Genomic DNA, 6,000 nt, shown 5'->3' with positions numbered 1-6,000 from the left:
TTTGGTGTGTACATATTCTAACTTCACTTATTTTTCTTAAACTAGTTCCCTTGATAGTGATACTTGATAGCAATGTGCTTTGCATTTTTTTGCATCATTGGATTCTTCAAAATATTAATAGTACTTGTGCTATCACAATAGATAACCACAAGATTTGTAATATCTTCTTTCATTCCTTTTAGTAACTACTTGGTCCACATAATGTTTGAACAATTTATTGCAATTACCACATACTTAGCTTCATCTGTTGATTGGGAAATACAATTTTGTTTCTTGCTTTCCCATGATAGCAATCTCTTTCCTAGAAAGAATGCACCTCCGCTAGTGCTTTTCCTGTCATCAATATTTCCTGCCCAATCAGCATCAGTGAATACCTTCAGTTCAAATTTATCACTTCTCTTGTAATACAATCCATAGTCTTTGGTACCTTTCAGATATCTCAATATCCTTTTCAATGCCATCATGTGATTATCCTTAGGATTTTCTATAAATCTAGAAAGTATCCCAACTGCTAATGTAATATCAAGTCTACTATGAACAACATATTGTAATTTGCCAATCATGGATCTATATAATGTTTGGTTCACATCAGTAGATTCATCATTCTTAGATAACTTATGTTCTATAGACATGGTTGTACTCACTGGTCTTGAATCTTCCATTCCAAGAGTATTTAGTATCTCCTTGATGTATTTGGATTGATTAATGACATTACCAAACTTCATTCGATATACTTGCAATCCAAAAAAAAAATTGATTTCACCAAACATATACATTTCAAATTCCTTCTTCATTTCATCATAAAATACTTTGAAAAGTGCTTCTTTTCCTCCAAATATAATGTCATCAACAAATATTTTAGATAGCAATACTTGATTGTTCTTTCCAGTCTTCAAATATAAATTGCTATTGTCAATTTTCCTTTCAAACCCAATCTTTACCAAATGATTATGCATTCTTTCATACTATGCTCTTAAGGCTTGTTTCAATCCATAAAGAGATTTTTTTAGTTCACATACCATATTCTTCTTGTCTAGATCTACAAATCCTTCAGGTTGTTCAATCTACACTTCTTCTTCAAGTATACCATTTAGATATGTGGATTTGACATCCATTTGATATACCTTTAAATTATTTTAGGTTGAATATGCAAGTAGGGCTTTGACTCCTTCAAGTCTTGCCATAGGAGAAAAAGTTTCTCCATAGTCAACTCCTTCTTCTTGAGCATATCCCTTGCATGCCAGTCTTGGCCCATTCCTTTTAACGTCACCATTTTCATTGAGTTTGTTCCTAAAAACCCACTTTGTTCCAATAACATTTTTGTCTTTAGGTCTCGGTACTAAGGTCCAACTATTTTTCTTCTCAATCTGTTCAATTTCCTCATTCATTGCCTGAATTCAATCTTCATTGTCTAGAGCATCCTTTACTGATTTAGGCTCAAATTCACAAAGTAAACATGTATCATCTTTGATTCTTTCCCTTGTCATAGCATTTGATTCAACATCACCAATGATTTTTTAAGGTTTGTGATGTTCTTACAAATTTGGCTAGCATAGGTGGTTTCCTTCTTTGTTCTTCAACAAGTTCATCTTGAAAAATAATTTCAAGCTCATTTTCTCTTTCTTGTTAAGTTTCTTGTCCCATTTTTGCATGCTCGACATTTTCTTTCTAATGATCAACATTGCTTGTTTGTGACTCGACATCTTTAGTTTGTTGCTTGACACCCACTATCTGTTACTCAACAATTTGTTGTTGCACTTCATCATTTCCTATCTGTTGGGAAATTGCAACTTAGTTTGCTTGACCATTTGGGGTGTTGGGATCATTATCATCCACATAAATGAATTTACTATAATCTTTAGGTTCTTCTTTGAATGAAGTGCCACTTCTTTCTATAAATTCATCAAATTTCACATTTACTCTTTCCACAACTTTGTTAGTATTAGAATTTAAACACTTGTAAGTTTTACACTTGGTGGAATACCATAGAAATATACATTAACCACTCTTTGCATCAAGTTTTCCATTCCTATTATCTTTGAGTATATAACATTTACTTCCAAATATTTTCAAATATTTCACATTAGGAGCATATCCATTCCATAGTTCGAAAGGTGTAGCATATTTACCTTTCTTGACATGTACTGTGTTTAGGGTATAGACAATAGTACTAATAACTTTTCTCTAATACTTATTTGATACACTCTTCTCCACCATCAATGTTCTTGCATAGTCCATTATTGATCTATTTCTCCTTTCAGCTATCCCATTCTAAGGAGGGGTCCTTGGTATTGACATCTATCTTTTGATTCCTTTGTCATTACAAAATGTATTAAATTCATTGGAAATGAATTCACCACCTCTGTCAAATTTCAAGCACTCCAGACTCTTCCCTATTTCTTTTTCAGCTCTAGCTAAATACCCCTTAAATAATTGAAAAACATCAGATTTAGCTTTAAGAAACATTATAGTCATCATCCTAGAATAGTCATCAACAAATATAATGAAATATTTATCTCCACAATAACTTTGAACATCAATAGGTCCACATAGGTCAGTATGGACCAATTCTAAAATATCATTAGAAGTGTATGTTTTTCTCTTGAAACTAGACTTGGTCATTTTTCCCAATTGTCATTGTTTACACATGGTATTGTCAGGCTTCTTCGATTTAGGTAACCCTCTTACTTTCTTAATTTTACTAATATTTATGAGATTGTCAAAATTCACGACATAACCTGTTGTACCATAACCAAACATCTTCTTGTTGTGCAAACAAACATGTCTCATTAGATAAATCTAGATAGAACAAATTATCTCTTGTTTGATAACCACTTCCAATCAACTTACCATAAAAATCATATATCTTGGCCTTCTTGAGATGGAATTCAACTCTCTAACTTGATTTTGTCAATTTAAAAACACTCAATAGATTATAGTTAAGTCATTCAACCAAGTAAACATTGTCACATTTGATTTTGTCAATTAGTTAAATAGTCCCTTTACCTTTTACAACACATGGAATATCATTACCAAATTTAACACATCCACCTCTGTATGGACCAATATCTTCAAATTTATCTCTATCACTAGTCATATGATTGGAACATCCATTATCAATCGTCCACCTATCACTTTTGTTCACATATGAGATTAATGTAATTTTCTCATCTTCATCAGAATCTTCTTTCATAGCAAAATAGACAACTTCATCATCATTAATTTTAAATTCATTGTTAGTTTCTTCTTCGAAAATATAACAATATTTCTTACCTTTGTCATCCTTGTTTCTCTTGTAGTCTTGGTCATCTCTTCTTCCTTTGTATTTGTTTTTCTTTCTTTCATTCTTATCCTCTCTGTCAAGACACCTAGCAATAATATGACCAAATTTATTGCATGAAAAAAAAAAAGGTAGTTTACCTTTGTATTTACCCCTACCTCTTCCAAATCTTTTTGCAATAAGGGCTTCAAGTTCATCATTAGAACTATCATTGTCACTCTTCACATGTTTTCCTTTCTTTTTGCTAATAACCAGTTGTGACTTAAAAGCATATTCAATAGTAGCAAGTCTATAGTTATCAAAGTTAGACATCTCAAAAGTAGTAAGTCTACCAATTACACCTTCCAAGGTCAAAGTGTTACCTGGTGTGCATCTCAATTCTTGAATAGTAGATACTCTAATGACATATATAGGGAGTAAAGTCCTCAATGATTTTCTTATCACTGTTTCATCTTTGATTAATCCATTTGCACCATGAATAGCATTAACAACTTCTTTGAATCTTGTGTAGTAATGCACTATGCTCTCACCTTCCATCATTCTCATGCCATCAAATTTACCTCTTAAGCTCTCTGATTTGTCTCTCAAGACATTGTCATCACCTCCATATATGGCCTTCAGTTTGTCCTACATTTTCTTTGCACTATCACATTCTTTTATATCATTTAACTCAAAAAAACTTAGGGCCAAGGAAGTCTCCAACATTGGTTGATTTTGTTCTTGCTTTTGCTTTAGTTGTTCAGAGGAGTAGTTGTTATCTTCACATACTCATTGTCCACAAAGTTGATAGCAACATCACCGATACTAGATATATACAACCTCATCAAGGTTTCCCATGTAGGGAAGTTCTCCTTGTTTAACTTTGATACCTCTCTTTTGTGATTCATGATCTTTTGCTTCAAGTACCTTCAAAAATTTTATTTGTAAGAACTTAGCTCTGATACCAATTATTATAAATGTTTAGAATAAATAAGAGGGGGGGTGAATTGGTTACTCAAGGTCCATAAGTACCATTTGAATAATTAAAGATCAAAACATTTACTTTTCTACTTATCCTTCTATTACTTGGTCTCTATTGTACTAATAAAAAAAATCATTGTCCTGATCATAACATACTTTTCTGAATGTAAACTTTATCAAATGTAAAACATATAAAACATTCAACACAAATTTGACACTAGGATTTTACGTGGAAACCCAATTTGGGAAAAACCACTAGCAACATGTCACTTTTTCACTCTTTCAAAGTGAGCTCTATTAGGATCCAACCCTGTTAAAGGTTACAATACATACCGTTAAATGTGACCTGGTTAGAGGATTTAATCACCCTGTTAGGAGTGGCCTTGTCAGAGGATTTTGATCATTCCATTTAGAACGTCACCTTGCTAAAGGATTTACATAGATTGTTAAGTACTTCAAATGAATATTAGGTCAACCTATGTTAAAAGGATTTCAATACAAATTATTTACAATGATTAGAAAGAAAACAATAGGGTTTTGATCTATATGATTACAACTCACTTTTGCAGGTTCAGATCAATGTTTGGTTAATTTGTTGATTTACTGATAAGCTCCCCATTATCATCTCTATTCCTTAACTCGCTTGGAATCTCTTCAAGTGGTCATCCCCCTTCACATTAAAACTAAAGCCTTCTACTTAGATTCACTTATCAACATCAACAATATATGCACAAGCAATTCCTTTTGCTTTATCCTGACACTCACACTTGTGTTCACCCTTGTACATTTTTGTTCTCTGTGCACATACTCTCTTTTCTTCTCCACACTCACTCATCTATAGTTTGGCTTCATACCTCCTTAAATAGGAAATTATTACATTGTCATTTTCCATGATCATCGTAGATCTTAGGGTTTAAAATATGGTTCATAAGATTCATTGTATCTTTTCATCTTCCTTCTTTTCTAGAAACTTCTCATCCATCGAATCTGATCATAGATATAATACCTAATCTTCTCCTTGAATTTAATGATCCAAATAATCTATCTTATCTTCAACACAATGTACATATCCCAAGAAATCAATTGAGTCAGCTAGAAATCATGATTCCTCAAAACATATTCAAAATACTATCACTCGACAATCACTAGGTTCTAACACTCAATCATCACTTAATCACTCGGTTGCTATAGAATTCTTTGGCTCAACATCAACTAACTATCTCAGTTGATATTGATGCTTGATCAACACTAAATTTTCTTAGCACTTATTATGGCTTGATTGATACTAGCATCACCTGACGTTCCTTAAGATTTTACTCTATTGCTTGACTTAGCTTGATAAAAATAATCACTTTGTCCTGTCAAGGTATAACTAATCAAATGTCCATAGTAGCTTCTTTTCCATAACTCAACATTTCCTCCAGGTTCTATTGTTATGAGTATTCTATCAAATCCTCTTCATCAATTAAATAGATATGACATTTAGATCAGGTAGCAATATGTCTTATCAATAGATTTGACATCAATGACAAAACAAAAATTGTTCCAATTGTAACTTTCCAACACTTTATTCCCTCTTACTGGAAACTTGCACAAGTTCATTAATTGATCTCTTTGTTTCTCACTCTTCACACTCTTTTGCATTCACCCTTGTGTGCCTTTGTTAGACCTCTCTCTCTCTCTCTCACACACACACACACACACACACACACACACACACACACACACACACACACACACACACACACACACACACACAC

This window comes from Cupressus sempervirens, chromosome 7, assembly GCF_028749045.1.
Source record: "Cupressus sempervirens isolate cs-2001-9-10 chromosome 7, ASM2874904v1, whole genome shotgun sequence".
Taxonomy (NCBI): Eukaryota; Viridiplantae; Streptophyta; class Pinopsida; order Cupressales; family Cupressaceae; genus Cupressus; species Cupressus sempervirens.
Note: the sequence above shows the minus strand (reverse complement) of the source record.